At 47.7% G+C, this 26,130-nt stretch overlaps 1 protein-coding gene across 1 annotated transcript in view; it reads right to left on the bottom strand.

Moving 5' to 3' along the window:
- GFRA4 (GDNF family receptor alpha 4) overlaps positions 1 to 26,130 on the bottom strand; it is a 145,078-nt gene that overhangs the window by 91,883 nt on the left and 27,065 nt on the right. The window lies entirely within an intron of this gene.

A 26,130-nucleotide genomic window follows, 5' to 3' on the forward strand; every position in this document is an offset into this window, starting at 1 on the left:
GATCACAGAATTATATCCCATCTTAAAGTCAGTGGGCCCTTAAGCACTACACTGGAGCATTGGTAGGAAGAACACCACCCATACACATCTATCCATCCGTTCCCGTACACATCTGTCTCTCTTTCTCTCAGGTACTTCTCTGGCCTCATCCCTGTAGTATTTGAGTTCCTCATAATCCTTCATGTATTTGTCCACACAACATCCCTTCCTCTGAGTACAGACCAGACCCAACATTACTTCTTCCTGTCTATGTAGATGTCTGTATTGTGCTTGTCCGTGTAGTAGCTAGCTTGTGAGGTTCTCTGAGCTCACCCCCTCCCCTCCCAAGGCCACTGTAGACAATGGTCTACTGAACACAGAGGTGTAAAGGGCATCCTCGTAAATATGCACATCTTTAAAGGGGAATTGCAGGGACCCAACAATGCCTCCTATTTCTTGCAATTGATCTCATAGATTGAGCATCTCCCACAGAGTTCAATGAAATAGTTGGCTGACTTGCATAGGAGGGTGGTGAAGCACTGGAATGGGTTCCCTAGGGAGGTGGTGGAATCTCCTTCCTTAGAGCTTTTTAAGGCCCAGCTTGACAAAGCCCTGGCTGGGATGATTTAGTTGGGGATTAGGTCCTGCTTTGAGCAGGGGCTTGGACTAGATGACCTCCTGAGATCCCTTCCAACCCTGAGAGTCTATGATTCTATGAACACTGTCAACTGTAACCTAACACACTTTGTCCAAATTAGGGCTTGTACTCCTGTTTGATGCTCTTTTGAGGGCACATCTACACTTAAAACGCTGCCCCGACACCGCTGTGCCGCTGTAGCGCTTTAATGAAGACACTCTACGTAACAACCGGAGAGAGCTCTCCCACTGGCGTAGTTAATCCACCTCCATGAGAGGTGGTAGATGTGTTGGTGGGAGAAGCCCTCCTGACAACACAGCAGTATCTACACTGGTGCTTAGGTCGGTATAATCACGTCGCTCAGGGGGGTGGATTTTCACACCCCTGAGCAACGCGGTTATACCGAAGTAATTCTGTAGTGTAGACCTGGCCTCAGGCAATTACCGCCTAGCACACTTGTAACGCGCCTTGGCTGTGTCTACACTGGACTATTTGGGGAAATCTATCAGCACCGCAATTCCATTGACACCACCATGGTAGCAACAGTGGAAGAGCTAGGGTAGCCAGGCAGCTGGATTCCCCCTACCCTAGCCCGGGGATAGAAGCCGGAAGTGGATGCCATCTGTGCCACATCTATATTTGCCCTGCTGGCATTGTCAGCACCAGTGTAGTAGCATTAGTGGTATTTCAGCTATTTGGACATTTTCCAGACACACACACACACATACACACACACTGTTCATCACCTGCCCTGCCCAGGGGTTCCAGGTATAATTATTATTATTTATCATTTGCATGCCAGTACCACCTAGAATCCTCGGTCATGGACCCATTGTGCCGAGTGCTGTACAATCACAGAACAGACGTCCCCGCCCAAAAGAGCTTTCAATCCAAGTATCAGACAAGAGACAACAGGTGGATATGGACAGACAAACGGAGGAGCACAAGGAAACAATGAGAACCGGTCAGCGTGGTCGGCAGGTGGGGTGCTGAAACCACTGCCGGCCAGCTAGCCTGGTTAATTAATATATATATTCCTGTCCATTTTGGACAGAGAAACTGTACTACAGTCAGACTAGAAACAACGACGTTACAAAGCACTTGTCAAGCTCGTAGACTCACATCCCAACCCATCCTCGCCAGCCTGTTGTTCTGGGTCTCACACCTGGCAGAGCTCAGAATGACAGAATTTTAGTGACCTCAGAGTAACACATACAAAAGCCCCTTCTTCAACCAACCCTATCCGTTATCACACCACCTACAGAAGACCCCTCCCGTGTGGGTCTGCCCGGGGAGCTAGAACTCTGGTAGGCTGCAGATGCTGAGGTCACATCCTCTGTAATTTATTCCAGCATTTGCTGGCTAATATTCCCTGCTTCCCCCAAAATCCATTGGTAAAAGCCCCTTCTACTCCGCTGGTAACGAGCTTCAGCTCATCTTGATTCTGCCTCTCACATCCCAGTGTAATTATTAAACTACCCTGCTGAAATATTCAGTCATTTGCTGGTATTTTACTTGCAATTAGAACTATGAACGTGCTCCATTAGGTTTATAATATCCTTTATGCTCAGTCTGGCATTTGGGGAACTATTTTATTGCATCTGACATTCAGGGGAATAGGGCTGGAGAAGTTAGCATAGGTAAGGGTGTTCTTGACCCCAATTTTTGAATGCAGGATGTGTCTGAGTGTTACACAAACAACAGTTTTGTTCACACCTGTCTCACTCTGATCCCTTGGTGACAGCAGTGGTACAGGCCATAATCTCTGACAGCTTTTATAGCAAAACATGTCTGGCTTGAGATGAACCTGTGCTTGTCGCCAGGGAAAAGTAAGGTACCACGGATGAAAGCTGCATTTCTCATTAAAAAGAAAACAGGCAAGTTGATCACAAGAGAGATCTGCACACAGGACTGGGAGCCAGGAACACCTGAGTTCTACTCCTTGTTCTGAAACTGACCCCCTGTGAAGCCTTGGAGAACTCTTCGTGCCCATTATAATTTGTATCACAGTAGCAGCTGTCTCCTGAATGCCCCATGACAGACAGCCTCGGCCCCGAAAGGCTCGAACCACAGAAACAGAGAGGGGTCACACAGGAGATTTATGGCAGAGCTGGGATTAGAAACCAGGGCTCCTTGGTCCCAGCGTAGTGACCTGGCCACCTGACGTTTGATTTCTAATCACTGCCGGACATAACGGCCATCTCATGTTTTATTTCTCAATAAATTAAATGGATCCCTGGCAACAGCACACAATTCTAAAGCTTTCAAGGTGTCTTTCCCAGGAGATCTCAAAGCACCTGACAAGCACAGGCGCTGACTTTCATTTTTCCAGGTGGGCTCCACCCCCACTCTGCCCCAAGGCCCAGCCCCCACTCCACACCTTCCCCCAAGCCCCACCTTTTCCCACGGTTGCTCTGCCCCCTCCCCAAAGCTCCTCCTGCCCGCTACCAAACAGCCGATCCATGGGACCTGCCAAACAGCTGATCGGCGGGTGGCTGGTGGGTGCTGAGCACCCACTGTTTTTCTTCCATGGGTGCTCCAGCCCCAGAGCACCCATGGAGTCAACACCTATGCTGATAAGCATCAGTTAACCTTCACAATCCCCTGTGAGAGACAGGCCACTCGTTACCCTTGTCTTACACAGGTGAAGGCTAAGAAACAGAGGTGACATGACTTGCCCAAAGTCCCAGAGCCGGGCAGGGAACCCAGGGCTCCCGATTGCCACGCCTGGGCCTTACCCACAATCCCTCCCATAGGCCATGCCCCCTTCCTGCATCATTCACAATCCACCCCATGGCAAGATGAAATACAGAGGAAAACATGAGGAATTGCTGAAGCCTCCAACTGCTCTTCCCTCTAAAGTCTGCAGTCGGACAATGCCGCTCCCAGGGCTGCTCATTCCGCCTTCTCTTCTCCCGCTTCCTCCCCCCACACCCAGCTGACGAATTCCTCACACTTGCTCTGCCGGTGACCTTTTCCCAGAACAGCACTGCACACCCCATAGCTTTTTAAAGCCTTCCAGCAGGTGCCCAACCGCATGTTTTTGTTAGTGCCTCTGATTAGGGGTTTTTCTCTCTCTGTCTTTAACTCAGCAGAGCAGAGCGTCCTTGAGAGAGGCCAAATTGACAATCCCGGACACTGCAATTCTCTGTTTCTGTACAGAACAAATAGGGCCCAGGCAGTGCAAGTGTAACCCACATCTGCTCACTTGTGACAAGACACCCTGGGTGGGTGGGCAGCAGCAGCAGGGTTTGAACTTGTGACCTCTGGAAACTTAAAGCATGAAAGAGCTGACTCTTGTTAGTCAAGGCCATGGCAGACTCATCCGGCGCGGTTAGTGGCCCAGCCAGAACTACAGAGGCACAGGGCACCCCCCCCCCCCCCCCGCCGCGTGGATGTGGGCTACAAGTACTTTACTTACGACAAACAGGACAGGAATTTTCTGATAAAACTTTTTTTTTTTTAAACGTCGATTTGTCTAAACTCCGGGAAAGGTTCAGTTTCAACAAACATCCCCATTCGAAAACATTTGGAAATTGTCAAAAATGTCCCATTCCAACGTTTTTGAAATGAAAAAACGTTTTCCCATTTGAAAAAGACTTTTTGTTTCACAAATGTAGCTAATTTGGACGAAATAAAAATGTCTTTTTTTTTTTAAAAGGTCAGAATGAAACATTCCAACTGAGCCAATCCAAAATGTTCTTCTTGATTTTCAAAAATGGTCGAGATTTTGGTGTTTTGTCCTGATTTGGTGTGGGAATAAAATTTGAAATCTTGAAATCTCTTGTGGGATGGGAACAATCTTTCCTTCCCAGCCTGCTCGTATGCCCCTCTGCAATGCTGCTCTGTGGGAATCCAGCTCTCTGGAGGAGACGGGAGGTCTGTCTCCGTGGTCCACCCAGTCCTTTCCCTCTCTTCTGAGGCTGATGATATGCCTGTCAGCTACTGCAAACTGCAGTGATGGTTTAATTATCCTTTAGCAACTGGACTGAGATTCCCTTATTCATTGCACGTAGTCTGTCAGGTAGACATCAGATACTAACAACCACCAATCTCTACCAATCAGCTCTGGATTTAAAGGGCCTGTCCTCTCACTTACACTGGGATAAATCTGAAGGCAATAGAGATACACTAGTGTAAAACTAGAACGAAAATAGAATTAGCCCCATTGGCTTTACAGCTCTATTAATAATGACTTGAGACATCCAGGGGCCCTTTTTCTTAGTCTTTAGCCTCCTTCGGTTCAGGGTTTGCAAAGGGAGAGGAAAGAGGTGGGTGGTACTCCTCCAAGCTCCACCCACAAACCACATCCTGCCCACTAGTGACAACAAGCTGAATTGCTATGCACAGTTGATTGTGCAGATGTGCAAAAATACGACCAAGCACACTTCACTGGTCTCCTTGGGCTAGCATCCCCTCCGTGAGCTTCAGATACACCCAGCCTCAGCTATCACAGACAGCGGAATGCCAGTTGCGTTCTCTTTTTCTTCTTTGTGGCCAGGGTATATTGCTGTGTGACAGATTAAACTCCCCCTTCACAGGACGTACACCTCCCCAGAGCACTGAAATCGAGTGTAGCATTAAAACCTATCGACTGACAACCTTTTGCCAGTCCCGGCCGTGGCATGTCTTACTCCCCTAACGTTTCCCATCCTTTGATGATTCTCTCAGGGTCATTTCTGACGTCACCCTTCAAGACATCAGCTTGGAAAGGATACAGACTCTGTGGCGCTGCGCGGCTTGAAGAAAGATTTACACAATTTGCATTGTGTGAATGAGCTAGTGATCCTAGTGATTCTTCACACCTGATTTGCACCTGCGACTGTGTTTTAACCAGTATGCCCCATCCATTTACACAAGCCCACGTGAATATTATTACACACATTTATAGACTTTAGATCTTATTTTGATCGCACCTCCGTTTTATACCACTGGCGCCCCATTGCCTTCACTGGGGTTACTCACCCTGGTGTAGTGAGAAGAGGATCCCACCCTAGGTCCACGTATGTATTAACATAGCTACGTGTCAGGCTGACATATTTTCCAGCTGCGTTTTGACTCTGAGCCTCTTTCCTAAGAAAATCCGCAAAGTGGATTTTCCCTCCTGTCCCTCCATCTCACGCTCAGAAAGAACTGCCCGTCGGCCTCTGAGAAACAAACACAAACAGCACTGAAGCCGGAGAGGTTCTGCCGAGCGGAAGGTAAGGAAAAACCAATTAGGCTCATTCTGCTCTTCCGGCTCCTGCCTCCTTCCTTGGATTTGTGCATATGTAACTTAATCAGACCGCCCGCGGAGAAGGCTGCTTTTTGTGCCCCTCGTGTTCCTGACGTCCTACGAAGTTTAAACATCTCCGACCCCCCACGCCCACCCCTTCCTGATATAACAACCAAGCTCCAGCTCTTGGCTCGGAAAATACAATCTTATCTCGACAAACCACTCCAGCCCGACACACCTAGGTTTCCAGCTCTCTCCTCTGGCTTTAATGAAGACCCCATTTCCTTTCAGAAGCAGGAGGACGGCCCAGATTAAAAGGAACTTTTAGCCGCCAGCGATATTACCCTCCCTTGCCCTCTGAGTTTTTGTCCTTCTTGCATTTTCTATTGAGCATGGAGCTGAATGGCGAAATGAAAACTGAACTTCCCAGCTGAGACCACAGATGCTTGGCTGTGCATACCTTAGGGAAAAATATGTGTGATTTCCATTTTGGCCAATTATTATGCGTGGGGAATCTTTTATCCCGGGGCGGGAGGTAGATAGTATGTGTGTTGTGGAGAGAGCTTCCAAAGGGTTGATTTATCTTTTAAAGGAACAATGTCGGTTTAAAAAAATGTCGAGCCAGATCTTCAGCTGGTATTAATCAGCATTGCTCCCTTGCAGTCAGCGAGGTTTTGGGCTGAGGACCTGGCCTAGTATATGTTAAAAAAGGAAAATTCCTGGTTCCCACGTGGCTTCGTGCTGTTTGTTTCCTTTTTGCATTTCTCTCAGCTTGGCCAATGGAAATCAAATAGTCAGTCTTGCTTATATGACAGGCGAGTCTACACTACCGAGCTGAGCTTCTGTAGAGTGACTGGGGAAGCCACGCTGTGCCGACGGGAGAGTGCTCTCCTGTTAGCATAATTACTCCGGCTAGGTCTACACTGGGGGGGGGGGGGGTTCGATCTAAGATATGCAACTTCAGCTACGTGACTAGCGTAGCTGAAGTTGGCGTATCTTAGGTCGATTTATCTGGCCGTGAGGATGGCGGCGAGTCGACCGCTGCCGCTCCCCCGTTGACTCCGCTTCTCGCCGCGGTGGAGTTCCGGAGTCGATGGCAGAGCTATCGGGGATCGATTTTATCGCGTCTCCACTAGATGCGATAAATGGATCCCTGATAGATCGATCACTACCCGATCTGGCGGGTAGTGTAGATGTACCCTCCACCTCAACGAGAGGCGGAAGCTATGTCGGCGGGAGAGCGTCTCCCATGACACAGTGCAATGAGGACAACTTTTTAAGTCGATGTAATTTACATTGCTCGGGGGTGTGTGTGGCTTTTTCACACCCTTGAGTGACATAACTTACATGGACTTAAATAGCAGTGTAGACAAGCCCTATGTGAGCAAAACTCATCCCTGTGCATTGGCCCAGCACAAGGTCCAGGCCTCACTTACATGCTCTGCAATGTGTGGATAAAAATATAAAATACTCCCGTAAGAAGATTGCAACGTAACACTACTTCGTGTCTTACCACTCCTAATGATACCACACAAGAACGCCAAACCTCAGAGAGACAAGGCAGGCTGCGCCCTAAAACTGAGAGGCACAACTCACCCCACCTTACTATCAGGAGCAGTGGAAGCTCCATAAAAGTGGGGGGCCACCAGTGCCCAAACCATGGCTCCGCCCCCACACCGCCCATTCCCCAAGGCCCCGCCCTCGCACCGCCCCTTCTCCCCAAGCACCCTGCCTTGCATTGCCCCTTCCCCCCCCAAGACCCTGCTCCCGTGCCGCCTCTTCTTCCCAAGATCCCGTGCTGGTCGCTCCTCTCCTCCCCTCCCCCTCCCCCTGTCGCTCGCCTTTATGGCCAGTAAAAAGGGATGGGGCCATGGCTCCCCGACACCCCCGCCCCTGTTCTGGTGCCCTAGCTTGCTATAGGCTGTCTGTCTGCAGCCCAACTCTGATCACGTGCCTGCAAGAACCCCTTACAAATTAAAGTCACAATTTTCCATATACCAGAAAATGGGGCATAGGTCAGGGTGAGCAGATAGCAAGCGTGAAAAATTGGAATGGGACTGGGGACTAATAGGCACCTATATAAGACAAAGCCCCAAATATCGGGACTGTCCCTATAAAATCGGGACATCCGGTCACCCTAGCATAGGTCTTGTGCTATGTCACCCTCTAAGCATTATTTATTTTGACCACTTTGTTTCTAGTCAGTTTCACTTTCCAGTTCTCATGCATTCCTTTCGTTAACTCTCATCCTTCTTCACTCCATCACCTCTCTACTGGGTATCAGCCGGAGGCACATCTAAAATGCAAGGTCTGACCCTGCAAACATTTCTTACACAATAAAGGCCCCGAGCCTGCAAGCTGCTCTGTGTGGGTAACTCCTGCAGCCCCACAGAACCCCATTGTACAGAGCAGGATTGGGGCCAGAGTGTTTGCTACTCTGAACAATCCTACTTGAGTCCCTTAATATCAGCAGTGTTGCAGGATTAGGCCCCGAGATGATACATTGTTTGGGGGCAGGAACTGCATCTTTTCTGGTTGCCTGTGAGGCACCCGGCACAGTTTTAGACTCCATAAATTAACCAGTAATAAATAATGATGTACTAGCCCAATGTCTGCATTTCAAAGGCTTTAGAGGCGTAGGGTCTCTTGAAAAAGAATTAAAAAAAACCCTCTTTCCCTGCTGGAAAAAAAATTCCAGGCAAATATTTCTGCAAGTTTTGTAAAATCTCATTTCCTCCCCGTAATCAACCTAAAATCTGGGTCAGATCTCCCCTATAAACACAGGCAGGGCAAGGCCCCCCCGTGGTGTGGCTCCAGTGAGGTCCCTGGAATGGATCTGACTCAGGGTTGCTTTGGGGGTGCAGCAAACCCCAGTTCTTTCCCTTGCCTGCTAGCGAGCACACAGAGTCATGAGTGCGAAGGGTGTGAGAAGGGCCCCGCTGTGTGCGGCTGACGGCTAAGACTTATTATTCCTTTCTCCATGTAGACTGAACAGCTGTGCGTGGGGGTAGGGGAGGGGGGGCTGCAGAGCTCCACAGATCATTCATTAGCCTTATCCCCTCTGGGAGGGGGCAAAGTTCAGACAGCCCAGATCAAAGTGACTAGAACTATTTTGACCCAATACCATTAAATGGGCCTTTTAAAAGAAACCCCCGTCCCCTCACCCAACCACCATCTGCATTATAAAGTAAGGCACTGTGCTGCCCATTTTGCCATTGACTTAAGCAGTAACACTGTTCAGCTCTTACTTAGCAAAGACATCACGTTCCCTTTTACCTAATAAAGACACTTAGCCTCTCCTCTCGCCTGCCTGATTAACATCAGCTACACTCTGGCCAGGAAGGGGATGTCCACACTGCAGCTGGGATCGAGCCTCTGGGCCTGGGTAGACAGACTCGCTCTAGCTAGCATGCTAAAAACAGCTCTCTGGGTGTTGCACGATGGTCTAGCTGCCTGAGTCCAAGGGTGCTCAACTCCCTGAGTCCACGCTTGGAGGTTAGCCTAAGCCACCACCCCTGTTGCATTAGGGCAAGCTAGTCCAAGCAGAGCTGGCCCGGGTCTGTTTACCCGGGCTGAGTGTCTCGCCCCCAGCTGCAGCATAGATGTTCTTGAAGAGTATCCCTGTCAAAACATCCCCTGCCCTTCTCCTGTATCAAAGCCCCCTTGTTTGCAGCGTTCCCCTTTTCCCTGAGTTTGTCTTTTCTCATGTGTCAGCCATCAATTTCCCCCTCCCCTGGGGTTTCAAAGGCAGTGGAAGCCAGCTACAACCCTGGGCTCTAATGAAAATGCGAGTAAAGAAGGCAGCTGCCGTGGTGGTTTCACTAGTGTGGACACGGGACTAGTAGGTTCTGCACTAAAATCACTGACTCATTGTACCGTCGATATGCTAACAGAGAGGGGCAACTTTTAATAGTGGCTGACCTGGATTGGAGGTGATAAGCGGGAGAAGACTGATGGCTTATCCCCAGCACCGTCCACTTTCCCCATCCTCTCACCTCCAACCTCTTTGTGCTATGCACTTCCTGTTCCTCTACGACAGAGGGCATGATTCTCAGTTACACTGACACCCCGCTGTGCACGCTAGAAATGCAACGGGACCTTAACGCAGGTGTAAATTCAGGCCTGAGCAGTGGAAAGGAGCCTACGCTTGGCTGAGAATTCAGGCCAAAAGGACTGGAAAAGAACCCCGGGTGATAGGGGTAAATGATATACCTGTGGTAGTTTGTTTCTGTGGCTTCCTAACTGCTGGGTTGCGGGGATACAATGAGACAATGGCTAGACAGGCCCAGTGAACGGCTGTGGGGCTGATGAACAGCAATGGTAGGCTCAACACGCCTGCCACACACCGAGGGCTGTAGGAACGCAGTGGAAGTTACATGCATATGAATTCTGGTTCATTGCTTAGCTTTATTCCTTCTGGGGCTATCTGACTTGCAAGATCGATTTGATCAATGGTGTTTTTATTGGCTTTGTTCCTTGGGTCTGAGGTGTCAGACTGCTACGAGAATGAGAAAAGCTGTTAGATTTTTTCCATGCCCAAAGAGAAGCCCTGTGCTTTCAGTTTCAGTGACCTTTAATTTGTACTAGGACTATAAATGAGGGAAGGATAAAAGTCAGTGTCTCAAAGAGTGAGTGCAGCGTATTTGGGTCTCCTCGGAAGGAATCTGCTCTGAACTCAACGCAAAATGGCTGCTGCTAGAACTAGTTGGAAAATGGAAATGCTAGGATTTGGAAATACTGTACTCCCACTGTGCTTCATGGGAGCTGTAGTTTGAGTGCTCATTCTCATCTGTAGGCCGGACTCCCTAGTTGGACTACATCTCCCATGATGAACCACCATCTTCCCTCTTGGTGAGGGGAAGCGGTACATCATGAGAGTCCCCGGCCATGGTGCACTATGGGAAATGTAGTCTGGCTAGGGAGCCTGGCCCATAGAGGAGAACAGGGACATGAGGCAATCAAACTAAAACTCCCATGAGGTACTGAGGGTACAGAAATACACCACTTTTCATGAAACCATGTGTTTAGAGCCAAACCCTATTTTCTGTCCAAATTGTTTTTCAATTAGCCCTATTGCCTGCCTCTGCAGACAACACAGCATAGGCACTGAATTTTATTTTTCCCCGGGGGTGCTCTGCCCCAAGGCCCCGCCCCCACTCTGCCCCTTCCCCTGAGGACACACCCCCGCTCCACCTCTTCCTGCCCCTCCCCCAAAACCCCACCCTCACTCCACCTCTTCCAGCCCCTCCCCCAAAACCCCACCCTCGCTCCGCCTCTTCCCACCCCCACTCCAACCCCTCCCCCTGAAGCCCCCTGCCAGTTCGTTGCTCTCTGCCCTCCCCCAAGCGCCTCCCCAAGTTGTCAAACAGCTGATCAACGGGGCCACCGAACAGCTATGGCTGATGGGTACCGAGCACCCACTATTTCCCCCCCCCAAATAACAGTTATGTAGCTAAATACACCACAAAGAGGACTCCAGCAGTACCAGGGTGTTGTACCAGCAGTACTAGTGCTGTCCTCAGATGTCTGTGAAGGGGGATTGTATGGAGTGGTAATAATAATTCCACTTTAAACAGCCCTGGGGTCACTGAACCTGGAGCGCTGTGGGCAGTGCTGATCTCCCCAGCGGTGCAGGATTAATTCACACCCAGCTCATGGCTGTCTAGGGGCATGAAATGAGTCTGTTAGTCTCAAACCAGTTCCTAGTGGCCCGGTGTCTGTACCACAAAACCCACCTCTCCAGCGGACTCTTCTTGGCAGTCTCAGCAGAGAAACCAAGCGCCGGATGGGTGTGGAGAGTGAATTCTTCTTGCGTGCCAAGACATGGCCCCTGCAGGTTAACGGTCAGGCACATCGATGGGCTGGCCTGAGGGGACACTGCAGTGCCACTGCCTATGTGCTGACCGGTCTGTGCGTAAACATCTCTCAAGCACTACATTCGCTCTCCCTGGTGCATACACAAGTAATTTAGAATAACTATAGGGTAGCTGCTGTAGGCAGGGAGTTGTGGGCCAGAGCCCCAGTTGGAGTAAATAGGTGTAGCTCCTTAGGCATCAGTGGGACAGCTCCCCAGTGGGGGTAAAGCGGTGCAGCTCCACTAGAGTCAGTAGGCTGCTCCCCCGCTGGCATAAATCAGTGCTGCTCTGTTGGAGTCACTGGACCACGGGGGTAAATCACTGAAGCTCTGTTGAGTTCAGTGAAGCCATGTTGAGACCTGTTGAGACTCTGGCCTGTTACCTTCTCCCTGTGTTGGCAGCGCTTTGCTTAGCATATTGTGGACACTACCAGAATAGCAATGAAGAAACCATCATCATAGAGGAAATACAAGAAACAGCAACAAGAATGATCCAGGGATGAGAGGTTTCAGAGTAGCAGCCATGTTAGTCTGTATCCGCAAAAAGAAGAACAGGAGTACTTGTGGCACCTTAGAGACTAACAAATGGGATGAGAGGCAAGGGAGCTCAATTTATATAGCTTAGGGGAAAAAAGACCCCATGGAGGTATGACGACAGTCTATAGGAAGGAAAGAGCTCATTCACACTCCCAGAAAACAGGAGACCAGAAGCCATGGCCTGAAGCTAAGAAAAGGAAAGTTAAGACAGCGTATTAAGGAAAACATTTTTTGCAGACAGTGAAGATCCCCCCCATGGAGCGGCTACACAAGAAGGCCTAGGCACCATTTAAGTCCAACTAAAGCCAATCAGGGCACAGGCCTTGTCCCGGCTTGCTGCACTGGTAGATTTCATCCAGGAAGAGTAACATAGCACTGAAACCGACTCCGGAAGGGAGACGGGTCAGAACCCCATCACACCTCAGATTCACGACTACAGCTGTGGCGAGGCGGTCAGTATCACCCACCCCAAACGTTCAAAAATCACGAGCCAGGCTTCACGCCGAATCGGGAGATTGACTTAAAATCATGAGATTTTAAAAATAAAATAAGATGTTCATTTCTTTTTATTTGCCTTCTGGGTTTTGACCCTTTAGACCCTTTCCCCTTTTCCAGCCTTTTCCCATAACTGTGAGGCCTGAAAATTTACCTTAAAAAAAAAAAAAGAAAGCTGAGAGTCCCACGTGATCATATGTCTCCATATGCTGGGGATTTAATTAAAAAAACCCCTTCAAATATCACAACCCTCGTGATGAAATTGTGAGAGCTGGAAACACGGTGCAGGAGTATGACTGGATGGCCCAAATCGTCTTTCCTGCCCCGCTGACCTAATGAGGAGGATCTGTCCCCGCCCCAATGTGCAATGATAAAAAAGCCCACATTGATGAGGCGCGAACGTCAAAAGACAAGGACAATTGGAGCGATGTTATTTAACCAATTGGTAGATGGAACTGACAAGCAAAGATCGCACTAGCTCTCCAGAAGTGCAACAAAACACACACTTGTAACATTCCATCATTGGTCAAGGGAATTTTTGTAGGTGGAGGGAAAAATTCATTACCACCACCATTTACCAACTGTAAACTAAATGTGTAGAGACCACTGCCTACCATGCTGACCAATAACGTCGCATTATTTACTTGTACTCTCATCTGTATCCACCTGTGGTCTCTTGTCTTAGATTGCTAGCTCTTGGGAGCAGGAACTGCCTTTTTGTTCTGTACAGTGCCTAGCACAATGGGTCCTTTTCCATGACTGAGGTTCCTTGGTGCTACCACAATGCAAATAATAATAAATCATGCTCCCCTTACAATTGGGATAAGTCACATTGGCTTTGATGATACTGTTTGCATTTCATTCTAATGCAGCGGTAATTGTGCAGAATAACTACCCTCTGTAACAGAATTGTTGGAGCTAGTCGAAAAAATGGAAAACTAGTTTCATGAAAAAGTTCTACATTTTAAAGGTGTTTCATAATAAAGGGTCAGCTCAGTGGTTTGAGCATTGGCCTCCTAAACCCAGGGTTGTGAGTTCAATCCTTGAGGGGGCCACTTGGGGATCTGGGGCAAAATAAGTACTTGGTCCTGCTAGTGAAGGCAGGGGGCTGGACTCAATGACCTGTCAAGGTCCCTTCTAGTTCTAGGAGATGGGATATCTCAATTAATTAATTTAAAAAAACGGGCTCATTTTACAAATAAACTGCTCTGATTTTTCATCAAAAATGTTATTGAAACCGTTACAGAAATTTTTCACTTCTCAGAAGCCAGTTTTCATTCAATAAAAACAATCTCAAAACCTTTTTGATAAAAAATTTGATTTAAATGATGATAAAAATAACGAGATCGATGAGGTGGGTGAAGTAGTATCTTTTATTGGACCAACTTCTGCAGGTGAAAGAGACCCACTTTCGAGCTCCCTGGAGCTCTTCTTCAAGTCGACACTGCAAATAAAGATACTGCCTTCTTTGAGAAAAATTTAAAAAAGGTTTTCTGTTAACAAATTTAGAAAAAAAAAAGATGTTTTCTGAGAAAAGGCCACTTTTCAACAAAAACCTGGGTGTTCAAATAGTTTTGACCAGCTTTAATAATGGTCTCGGTATCTTCCTTTTCCTCCTGCTTTGTGCTCTCAAGAAAGAGCAACACAAGGAAGAATAAAAATGACAGTAGCTCTTTTTTGAGTTGTCCCTCTTTCCACGGGGAATGTGAAATTGCCTTTTTTAGCCTTTTCCTTCCAACCCAGCTAAAACCAAGGTGACTGGCGCAGAGGGATAAATTCTGGTTTTAGTGACAGCAGCGTACATCCCAAGTAACACCGTCACTCTGAGCAGAATCTGGCCTCGAAGGCAGCTAATCAGAGACAGCAGAATTGTTGCTTTTATCATCTCAGATTTCCCCCCCCCCTACTTTGAATTTTGTTTGCATGACTAAATTGAGTTGGTACAAACTAGCAATTGTTCTAAGAAAGAGCCAAGTGTTTGGGGGGAACGTTAGTATTCAGCAGAAATACAGGACTTTGGGCGATATGCTTCGCTGATATAGTTAATGAAATGGCCTAGGAAAGCTGCCATATTTTTATTAATGCTTTCCCCCCCCCCGTTTAATTTCAGTCTGGTTAAAGGTGCCAGATTGATCGCTCAGGAGAATGCACACCTGTTTATTCGCAGAACACGTACAAAGTCAGAGCCAACCTTGTCACGTTCAGCTCTGAGATGGAAGGACTGGACTGGTTCCTGGTTTGAAATCACTCTCTAACACGTTATTCCAGTTACCTGAATGGAGTTCTTCCATTTATACCGGTGTGTCTAACTCAGTGGGTGAGAGGGGAACTCTGTTCCCAGGCCTCTCCAGTGCTTGTCTGCCCTGCCAAGGGGATGTGTATGGTGTTGACACGTATGTCACTGAACAGCCAAGTCAGAAGATGGTGGTGGTTTTTGGTCCACCAAGCCAGAAGATGGTGATGGTTTTTGGTCCACCAAGCCAGAGCTGGATTTGAACTGGTGATCTATCAGTGAAAAGATCTGTATCCTATTACTTTCGCCCTCATAGTCAATGTATTTTGATGGTGCTAAGTACACAGCAAACATAATAATTACCCAGGAATATGAATTACACCATTTAGATTGGTACCCTAAATTCAAGGATGCTTGTTTCAGCCAAAGAAACAAAAAATTATTAGGGGCTAAATCCATGCCTGTGTGGTCCCTCCCACATGGTGAGTGCCTTATCTATTTAGATTGTAAGAACTTTGGGTCAGGGCCTGTCTCTTACTATACATTTGCATGCCTAGCACAATGGGGTCCTGATCCAGTGTGAGGCCTTTAGGTATTAATATAATATAAATAATAATCCCTTGTGCTCAGGGGTAATATTTTGAAGTGCTCATCAGCACATGTAAGGATTGCACAGTCTCTACCTGATGCTAAAAAAAATCTCCCCCCACCTCCCAAAACCAACAAAACACTCCTTGGTATGACACAGCTTTAGAATCATAGAATCATAGAACACCAGGGTTGGAAGGGACCTCAGGAGGTCATCTAGTCCAGCCCCCTGCTCAAAGCAGGACCAATTCCCAACTAAATCATCCCAGCCAGGGCTTTGTCAAGCCTGACCTTAAAAACCTCTAAGGAAGGAGATTCCACCACCTCCCTAGGTAACCCATTCCAGTGCCTCACCACCCTCCTAGTGAAAAAGTTTTTCCTAATATCCAACCTAAACCTCCCCCACTGCAACTTGAGACCATTACTCCTTGTTCTGTCATCAGGTACCACTGAGAACAGTCTAGATCCATCCGCTTTGGAACCCCCTTTCAGGTAGTTGAAAGCAGCTATCAAATCCCCCCTCATTCTTCTCTTCTGCAGACTAAACAATCCCAGTTCCCTCAGCCTCTCCTCAGAAGTCATGTGCTCCAGACCCCTAGTCATTTTGTTGCCCTCTGCTGGACTCTTTCCAATTTTTCTACATCCTTCTTGTAGTGTGGGGCCCAAAACTGGACACAGTACTCCAGATGAGGCCTCACCAATGCCGAATAGAGGGGAATGATCACGTCCCTCGATCTGCTGGCAATGCCCCTACTTATACAGCCCAAAATGCCGTTAGCCTTCTTGGCAACAAGGGCACACTGTTGACTCATATCCAGCTTCTCATCCACTGTAACCCCTAGGTCCTTTTCTGCAGAACTGCTACCTAGCCATTCGGTCCCTAGTCTGTAACAGTGCATGGGATTCTTCCGTCCTTAGTGCAGGACTTTCCCAACATCTCTCTGCATACTCTGAATTTAACTGATTTCTTGAATTAGATGTATTATATCTCTGAGTAGCCGTCACACATCAACCTTAAAATAATACCCTAAGCATAAATTTTGAAGTCGGCAACTTGCAGTTTCGAAAAATATCTACTATGACTGGGTCAACTTCATAATAATATAGTCATCTGCCACTCTACATTTATGGCCTGCAAAGTTCTGTAGTGTCCTTTAGGATCAAAGGCACCCAAGTACAATGTTTATTGAGGGCCAACAGCCAAAGATCTACTTGGGAATGTAGATTTCATCATGACTTTAACTCTTCATCCAAGTTTCGGTTAAGGGCAGGCTTTTCCTGTCCCACACGCAGTCATCGAACCCAAAGGCAGGTGCACCGATAGGTTTCGAAACAAAGAAAGAAAGAAAGCTCCAAGGGGCGGGTTATTTTTGGCCAACAATCATCTCTAATAAAGTTTGACTCTGTTAATTAATTGAGATGTGCCTTGGAGTGCTGTTGCTGTAGCTGGAAACTGGCCAGGAAAAATCTCATTTTCTCTGCAAACCTGCTCATTGTGCCAGTTCTCATGGGTTCGCTGTAGCACACTTTGGTGAAATAAACAAACTCACAGGGCTTTCAACTACATGCAGGAGCCAACTTGCTTGATATAAGGGGGAATATAGAGAACCAGTGTTTGCAAACTTCCTGGACTGACCTGGGATTTTGATCCTATCTGTCTCCTCCTCCACCCCTCCCTACTATAAGCTTTTGATTCAATAAACAATTTGGGCCAAATTTCAGGGAAGAAAATGTAGGTGTCAATGGGGGGGGGGGCGCACGTGTACTGGCTTCAGCGTGTGTATGGAGCTGTGAGTGTGTGTACGGCAAGGTGCTATGAATACGTTTGATGAGAATTTTTGGTGTGTGTGTGTTGGGGATGCATATGTGTAGGTTCTTCTCTGAACCTCAGTCTAAAGGCGTGTACCCATTAGCAGAAAATTAAGGTTGGGCATTCCAAAGGGATCTCTGGGAATTAGGAACAGCGCTTCCACTGAATCCCAGTGAGAAGAGGCACCTATTTCTCACAGAACCAGGCTGGATATATTTTGCAATGCCTGGAGGCAGTCCAGGACTCAATATCTCCTCCCTCCTCAAAGGAGGGCTGGGATCATCATAGGTCAGGGTTCAGCCTATTCAGACGCCACTCCAGTTCCCCAGTCCTCCAAAGGGTCCAAGAGCAAAACCAGGGAAAATAGGGCCCAAGGTTCCTGGTATTTCTGAGGGGTAGAGCAAGTAAAATCATAGAATACCAGGGTTGGAAGGGACCTCAGGAGGTCATCTAGTCCAACCCCCCTGCTCAAAGCAGGGCCAATTCCCAGACAGATTTTTGCGCCAGATCCTTAAATGGCCCTCTCAATGATTGAACTCACAACACTGGCTTTAGCAGGCCAATGCTCAAACCACTGAGCTATCCCTCCTAAACTTCTTTAGTGTCTCCACGTGTCGTTAGGGTTGCTACCTTTGCAGCTCAATTTGAGCACAGCGTAGAATTGGCAAGGCAACCTGGTGCTCTCCATCACCACACCTGATTTGGACTCCAGTATCCCTACAGATGTGGCTCTCCCATGGATATCAGAAGTTATTACATAGGGAAGGAGCGGCAAATATCAGAGCGAGGCTCCAATGAGTGGACCTGAGAACAGAGCATCATCTGCAGCAGGGACCGGGTTTAAACTCATTAATGCTGATGTGTGCGAGGAGGATTTTATGAGGGAAGCCACTTCTCCACTAGACTCGATGACCCTGAGCTACTTTTTCCAGGGCCTTTTGCTTTCAAGCTGTCTCTTGTCTTTTTACAAGAAAGCTTCAAGGAGGATTGAAAGCATCTTTCAAAGCACTTATGTTCTTTGTCTAAAAGATCAAACTCTTCTTTCTCAGAAATTAGAGGCTGGCGTTACCGACCAGGTAAAGTAGAAACTCTGCTGACAGCTCTGGTAGCACAAGTGTAGCCTCTGCCAGGGCCCAGCAGGAGACCTCACACATCATGAAAATGTCTGAGTTGGCAGCCATTTGGAACAGGTCCTGGGTCTGGGGATGAATGTGTTGATGCTAAAGCAGGTAGGAAACATGCTGACACACTCCTCAACAAAATTGGGTGGAAAAGAATGTTTTTGTCAAAAATATTTTACCAAAAAGTTGTAATTTTTGTGGGGGAAAAATCAAAATCCTTTGATTCTGGAATGCTGCCCCTGTGCTCCATGGGAGTTGTATTTCAGGGGCTTCATGCTCTCATTTGCTGCTATAGGTTATGTTCCCTGGTTGGACTACCACTCCCATGATGCACCACAGTTTCCTGTCTTGGGGAAGGAAGCAATACATCATGGGAGATCTAGTCCGGTCAGGGAGTTCCAGCCCACAGGGAATGGGGGCATGAGATAAATGAACTACAACTCCCATGAGGGGCAACATATTCAAGTATAAACTCTTTGGCTATCAGGGGCTCATACTTTTGACACAAAAAATCTAAGTTTTGTGCTAGAAGCAGACACTTTCTGCAAAAAAAAAAAAAAAAAAAAAAAAAAAAAGAAAAAGAAAAAGAAAAGAAAAGAAAATCATTTAGGCGCAAACCCACATCTCTGTTCCCAAACAGTTCAGATGGAAAATTTTCAACCAGCCGTAGTTTGCATTCCCTGTACCCAGGCACTGCTCACTGCCAGACAAAAACACAACCCATCAGGCTCTCTGCTTCCCTCAGCCAGCTTGGACAGGAGACCACTACAGAGCAGTCACATAAACATGTGCTTGGGGCGGCCCTTTTCAAGGGGCGGGACTCCGGCTTTTTTTCTTTTTGCTTGGGGTAGCAAAAAACCTGGAGCTGGCCCTGAGCTGGTGGAAAGTTTTCCAATGGAACGTTTTTCCATTGGAAAATGCAGTTTGACCTATATCAAACTTTCTGCGGGAACACGAGGCTTTTGATGACATTTCGTTGGGGGGGGGAGGAAAAAGCACCAAAAGGAAGCATTTTGATAATGTTGAAATGTTCCATTCCAGCACTTTCCAAATGGAACATTTTGGTTTGTCGTCTTAAAATTATTTTGTTTTGAAATTTATTTTGTATTAAAAACAAAAAGTCTAAAAACAAAAATGACGAAAAAATCTGTAAAATGGGGCGATAAAACGGACCTCCTTTGTAAATCACTTTGAGATTTACCGATAAAAAGCATTATAAAAGAGTCAGGTATTACTATTAGATCGATGGGAAATTTCACAGTCAACTGATGCACACAACTTTGTGGCGATTTTTTTTTTTTGGTCTGATTCATAACAAAAACGGTTTTGAAGCGTCGGAATTTCCCATGGAAGGGAAATTCCGGTTCCTGAACAGCTCTAGTTCAGTCACATTGCTGAGCAAAGGCAGCTTGCCTGTGGGAGGTCCCCGGTCGGTCCTGCGGATTCAGCGGCATGCCTGCGGGAGGTGGGCCGGTCCTGTGGCTTCGGCGTACCCGCGGCCGAATTGCCGCTGAATCCGCGGGACCGGCAGACCTCCCGCAGGCAAGCTGCCAAAGGCTGCCTGACTGCCACCCTCGCAGGGACCGGCAGGGCGCCCCCCGCGGCTTGCCACCCTAGGCACACACTTGCTGCTCTGGTGCCTGGAGCCGCCCCTGTTGCTGAGGGAGCTTCATTTGCTGTTGTCAATGCCCTACTGGTGCTGAGGACAGAGGGGCTCTGAATGAAATTTACAAATGTGATTTAGGAGAACGGCACTTTGCCTCCTGAATCACTCTTGTGAATGCTCCCCTCTGGCTCTCGGTCTGGAAACCTGACACCTTTTAATAGCACTAAACCCACTAAAAGTCAGTGAGGTCAATTGGAGGCAGTTGTTTCCTCCCCACTGCTTTGTAGTGATTCCATTAGCTTTGCTGGGCAATGGTGAGGAAATGCCTCCAGCTCTAAACTTGGGTGTTATGTGGTTGTTAATGGGCTTTCTGTTTTTATTTCCTACTGCAGCTTCTGTTAGGCTTTGGGATTGGAAAAGGCCTTTTTTCCCCCGGCAGAAACGAACGTGGGAACCTGCTACATGAACTCTGCAATGTAGGAATCCAAAGCATTCCAGCTTGAAAACAAGATACAGTTGCAGGAAATCTTTGCTAGAAATGAACTGTGGATTTAGGTAGGCCTTCCTTCTCCAGTGACGGTTTCTGCAATAGTGACCACAAGGAAACTGTGTCCAGTTGGTTACTGGAGTCCCACTAGGCTATGTCTAAGTAATGCAGATTCTTAGGCTAATGAAGAGGTTATGTCACTACTTTCAGCATCAAAAAATCTCACTGCACGAGCTCAGTAAAAGAATGTCAGGGAGATGATGGTGGGAAGCCAGTCTGGGGCAAAATGAGAACAAGACTGTTTCGGACCTCTGAATATTCAGAGGGAAACCTATGCTGCAATGTTCTTCTCTTCCTGAGATGCTCTAGCTGTCATCACATTTGGGTGTTTATATAATCTATGGGTATGAACGTGCAAGCCTCTGCGTGCTTATGTCTGAACATGTAATTCCTCATGCATGTGAGCCTATGGGCAAATGTATTTTGTAGCGAGTGTGTCAGTCTGATGTCAGTTTGTGTCAGCATGTGTTGGTGTTCGCATATGTGAGAATCTGCGTGTCAAACCAATGGGGGTTAGCCAGTATACGAGAGAGGAGAAACTGGCCCAAGGTGTGTCCGAGTCCGTGCATGCTTGTGTGGGAATATGAGAGTGTGTGTGTGTGTGTGTGTGTGTGTGTGTGTGTTAATATGAGGAGGAGGGTGTGCACGCACAACCGTGAGCACGAGGCCTTTGATGTTCCAGCAATGAGCCTTTTTTGTATTGAAGATATGTTAGTATGTAAATTAAAATCTGACTGGAATGATAGACAAAGAAAGGTACAAAGAGAAAGGTAGAGACTGATTATGTGCATACGTTAAGTGCTCGGTGTCTGTTTTATTCGAAAGAATAAGAGTGAACGAGAAGCACTGACAATACACACCAAAATAATAGACAAACATTTCTTCTTTGTATTAATGTATAGATTAAAATAAGACATGTTGAGAGTATAGAAACATACATCTCTCTTCATAGGCTTTATATAACGATCAACATAAAACAACATGAACGTACCTGACCTGACATCTCTTAAATAAGGATGGGAGCCTGGGCATAAAAGACTCAGATAATAACATCTTTTCTGCACACTGACTCTCATAGGCAAGATTTTATACTCGGTTACTCCACATAATGTCAACATTGTTACAAGACAAAACCACCATGAAGGAATTTTTTCCCCTTCACACCTTCTGCCTAGTGAGCGCCGTACAAAATTGTGTGTGTCAGATAAAAACCCAGTAAAGTGGAAGCTTTCCAGTGACTCCCATGGGTTCCGGATCAGGCCGCAGGTGCTCTTGCCAACAGGGACATGTGGTAATGTACAAATGGCTTTCGCTGAGCACAGATCACAGACAATGAAGCTGGGAAAATACCTAGTAATTCATCCTGCCCACGCCCTGTCCTGTAATAGTAAACACTGCAGTCCATGGATACCAACCCCTATCCACTATTAAGCTTTGCACCCGGATATACCAGGTTATTCGGGCCAGGGAATAAAGACTCACCTCTGAGATGTCACGCTTTTATTGTGGCCAGTCCTAGATTGTTCCCTGTTCTCCAATGCTTTGTGCAACCCAATTTAAAACGGGGCTTCCGCCCCTGCTTTTGAGAGACCTAATAAGACTCATTGTTAGAAAATTCTTCCTGAAGTCCAGCCAACAATTTCCTTGGCTCTGTTTAATCCCATTAACCCATGTACACCCCCTGGAGTTAGTTTAAACAATTCCCCTTCCTCTTTTCTCAGGCAGGTGCAGGGCCGGCTCTAGGCACCAGCCCAGCAAGCAGGTGGTTGGGGCGGCCAACGGAGAGGGGTGGCACTTCCAGCTCTTCGGTGGCGGGTCCCTCAGTATCTCTCGGAGCAAAGGACCTGCCACCGAATTGCCACCAAAGACTGAAGCGGCGGCGGTAGAACTGATCGCAATCGCGGCTTTTTCTTTTTTTTTTTTTCCTGCTTTGGGCGGCAAAAACCCTGGAGCCGGCCCTGGGCAGGTGACAGCAGCGACTCTGTTGCTGACTTCTTCAGCAAGCCAAGAAATATCTACGACATTCATGTTACTTCTCTCGCTCTCTCTCCTGAGAAGCACGCCCCTGGTGGGAAGCTGCAGAGAGCATGGGAATCAGGTGCAACCGTCACCTAAGAGATTACAATAATAGTACTTTCCCCTTCTGCACCACTTTGCATTGGAAGATCTCACACGCATTGATGGAATGGGCTGTAGGAGGTATGGGCTACCCTATGCATCCCCCCATGGCAGGGTGTGGCTCTGTTGAGGTCTGCCTCAGTTTCCCCTTCAATGAGGATAACAATGAGTTCACTTTCACAGCCTGGGCAAGGAGAAGCTGAGCACTCTAATTAACATCAGCGGGTCTCCTTTTAACGAAGCCTCTGAAAGGAGAACTTGTACAATACTTTAAAAGCTAGTACACCTCAGGATCCAACTTTGGACTCCTCAGAGCTTCAAAATCCCCAAACAAAAGTCTCTGGGTCTGGTCTAGGGGTCGGCAACCTTTCAGGAGTGGAGTGCCGAGTCTTCATTTATTCACTCTGATTTAAGGTTTCGCGTGCCAGTCATACATTTTAACATTTTTAGAAGGTCTCTTTCTATAAGTCTATAATATATAACTATGCTATTGTTGTATGTAAAGTAAATAAGGTGTTTAAAATTTTTAAGAAGCTTCATTTAAAATTAAATTAAAATGCAGAGCCCCCCGGACCGGTGGCCAGGACCCGGGCAGTGTGAGTGCCACTGAAAATCAGCTCACATGCTGCCTTTGGCACCCGTACCATAGGTTGCCTACCCCTGGTCTGGTCAAACCAATCTTCAGGGATCTCCCTCCCTTGCCAGTTGTGCAGCTTCTAACCACACATGCCCTTCGGCTTCCTCTTCCTGTTTTAAACAGGATAGTCCTCCGCCTGCAACAGGGAGCCTCCCTATTTATATACAGGTGGTCCTGATTGTAGCTTCTGATTGGCCGTTAAAGGATAGCATACTCCTTCACATGGGGTCACAATGACAGGAATTAGGGCTTGCAGCTGATCCTGGGGCCAGCTGGCTCCACCACCCAAGTGGGCAACAAAGGACTCCCAGCTGAATCACAGCTGGCCTTCATCAGGAGCTCCTGATTGGTCAGATGCCTGATTGGCTGGAAGAACAACAGGTGTGCACTTACGCCCAGCAGCAGCAGCAGTAGGCCACTGGCTGCTCAAAGCACTCACCCATGGCTGCAAGAGGGCTTGGGCCTGCTTGTTCCCAGCCCTGTTCCTGCCTCAGACCCAGCCCTGCTCCTAATTCCTGACTTTGGCTCGGACACTTGGCTCTGGCCTTTGACTCCAGGTTCCAATTCCTAGCTACCGACTCCTGCTCCAGCCACTAGACATGACTGCCCACCTCCCGGTCTCTGACACACAGCCTATGAAGATGACTCAGGAAGTTAGCGGCAGAGGTGGGAGAAGAGCTTAGTTTCTCCTGACAGCGAGGACAATGCCTAATGCACAGAGCCTCTTTCCTCATTGGGATCACTCAGCTGATTAGACACCGTGGTTGAAATTCTGCCTCGACTGAAGTCAGCGGGAGCTTTGCAGAACCCTATCCCTCTTATACACTTATCTGAGCTCTGTTGACTTCACGCTCAGCCGCTATTCTCACCAACGTGAAGTTTTCGGCGTCAGTTTTCATGTCTCATTCTTATTCCAGCACTCGAGGTCAGAGCCTCTGAGACCACCCTCAGCCACGAGGTCTGGGCAGCTTTCACAACCTGGCAGGCGTCTACATCCCTTCATTAGCTGGCATTCAGATGAGCTGGACAGATTCAACTCAGAAGGTCTTGCCTTCTCACAGGGCTTGAGCCAGTGGCCACTGACTCACTGGGAGTCTTTTGGAGCTAGCGCACAGGGGAGCTGGGTGAGGGAGTTCTCCACGTGAAGGAGGAGCGACTATGTGACCCTTGGGGTGAGTTTCTTGTCTGTAAGTTTGCATTGTGCCAGCTGCTGGCCACGTGCCCACTGGATTGAGGTTTATAGCATGGTGTCTTTGGGGGGGCTGAGCGCTGAGCCTAGCAGCCAGGTAGGCACAGCTGAGAGCATCCTAACGAAGTTCTAGCCGGCCATCCCTTGATCCCTGATCCCGTTAGGATCCCTTAATGAAGGGGTGGAGCTACTAAGGACGAGCAGGGGTTTAAAAAGCCAGCTCCTAAGCCACCAATAGAGTTAGTGAACAAGGGAGTTTAGAGAGGGAGGGGGAGAGCCAGATACACCTAACGTTCTCTAAACTTAGACCAACAATGACACACACACACTGGCAAAAAACAAAACAACAACAGCAACAAACGCCCCACAGGAGTAAAACTAATATAGGCAGAAGTCCAGCGGCAGAGTGGGGGCCATGCACTTTATTGCACTGATGGCAGCATGGAGGATTATCTGCCGTATGGGCAGGTGGCATATGTGTGCATTTGGTGCAAGCAACTCATGGCCCTCAGAGACCAAGTACAGGAAGGGCTCTTGGGACCACAGCATCTGAACTGGAGAGACTAAGGGAGACAGAGAGGTACATCAATGAGACATTCTGAGACACAGTAGAGTGTTCCCACCCTAAGTGTGACGGCCTCTGTGCTGTTGAGGAGGATGAAAGTCTCAGGGAATGAGAACATCAAGCTGGAGTGGAGAGAAATGAACCCATAATTGGGACCCTGCTTCCAGATGTCATGGTATCCTCTCGCTCTGAGACTACCCCTCTGGGGTATTAGGAAGAGGCAGGCAATAATCATGGGGGATTTGATTAATAGAAATATAGATTGTTTGGTTTGTGATGACCAGGACAACCACATGGTGAGTCATCTACTAGGCACAAAGGTTGTGGCGCTCTTGAGACATCAAGACAGGGTTATGTGCCATGCTGGAGCAGAGCCAATGGTCATAGGACATGTAAGTAACAATCATAGGGAAAGGTAGGAGAGAGGTGCTGGATGCCAAATTTAGGCTGCTAGGTAAGAGATTAAACTCCAGGACCTCCATGGTAGCAGTCTCTGAAATGCTCCCAGTTCCACACCCAGGGACAGTTAGACAGGGTCTCAATGCATGGATGACACGATGGTTTAGGGAGGAAGGTTTTAGGTTTATTAGGAACTGGGGAATCTTGGGAAAGGAGGAGCCTATACAAGAAGGATGGGTTCCACCTAAAACAAAATGGAACCATATTGCTGGCATGTAAAATTAAAAAGGACGTAGAGGAGTTTCCAACTAAGGGCTGGGGAAAGCCAACAGATGCGGAGGAGGAGGAGGAGCACACGGTTCAGACAGAGCTATCCCTTGGGGGAGGATCTATTAATAGGGATTCTCTATAGCCTAGTAAATAGGAGAGGATAGAAGTTGATAAAGGACAGGTAGGAACTGAAGAGAAACAGTCACATGAAAGAGTCATGTTCAATTACATCACATGAAGGCAGAGAACTAAATACTGACACATTTTATAAGTGCTTGTATACAAATGCTAAAAGTCAAAATACTAAGATGGGTGAACTTGAGTGCCTGG

Source organism: Chrysemys picta, chromosome 5 (genome assembly GCF_011386835.1).
Source record: "Chrysemys picta bellii isolate R12L10 chromosome 5, ASM1138683v2, whole genome shotgun sequence".
NCBI lineage: Eukaryota > Metazoa > Chordata > Testudines > Emydidae > Chrysemys > Chrysemys picta.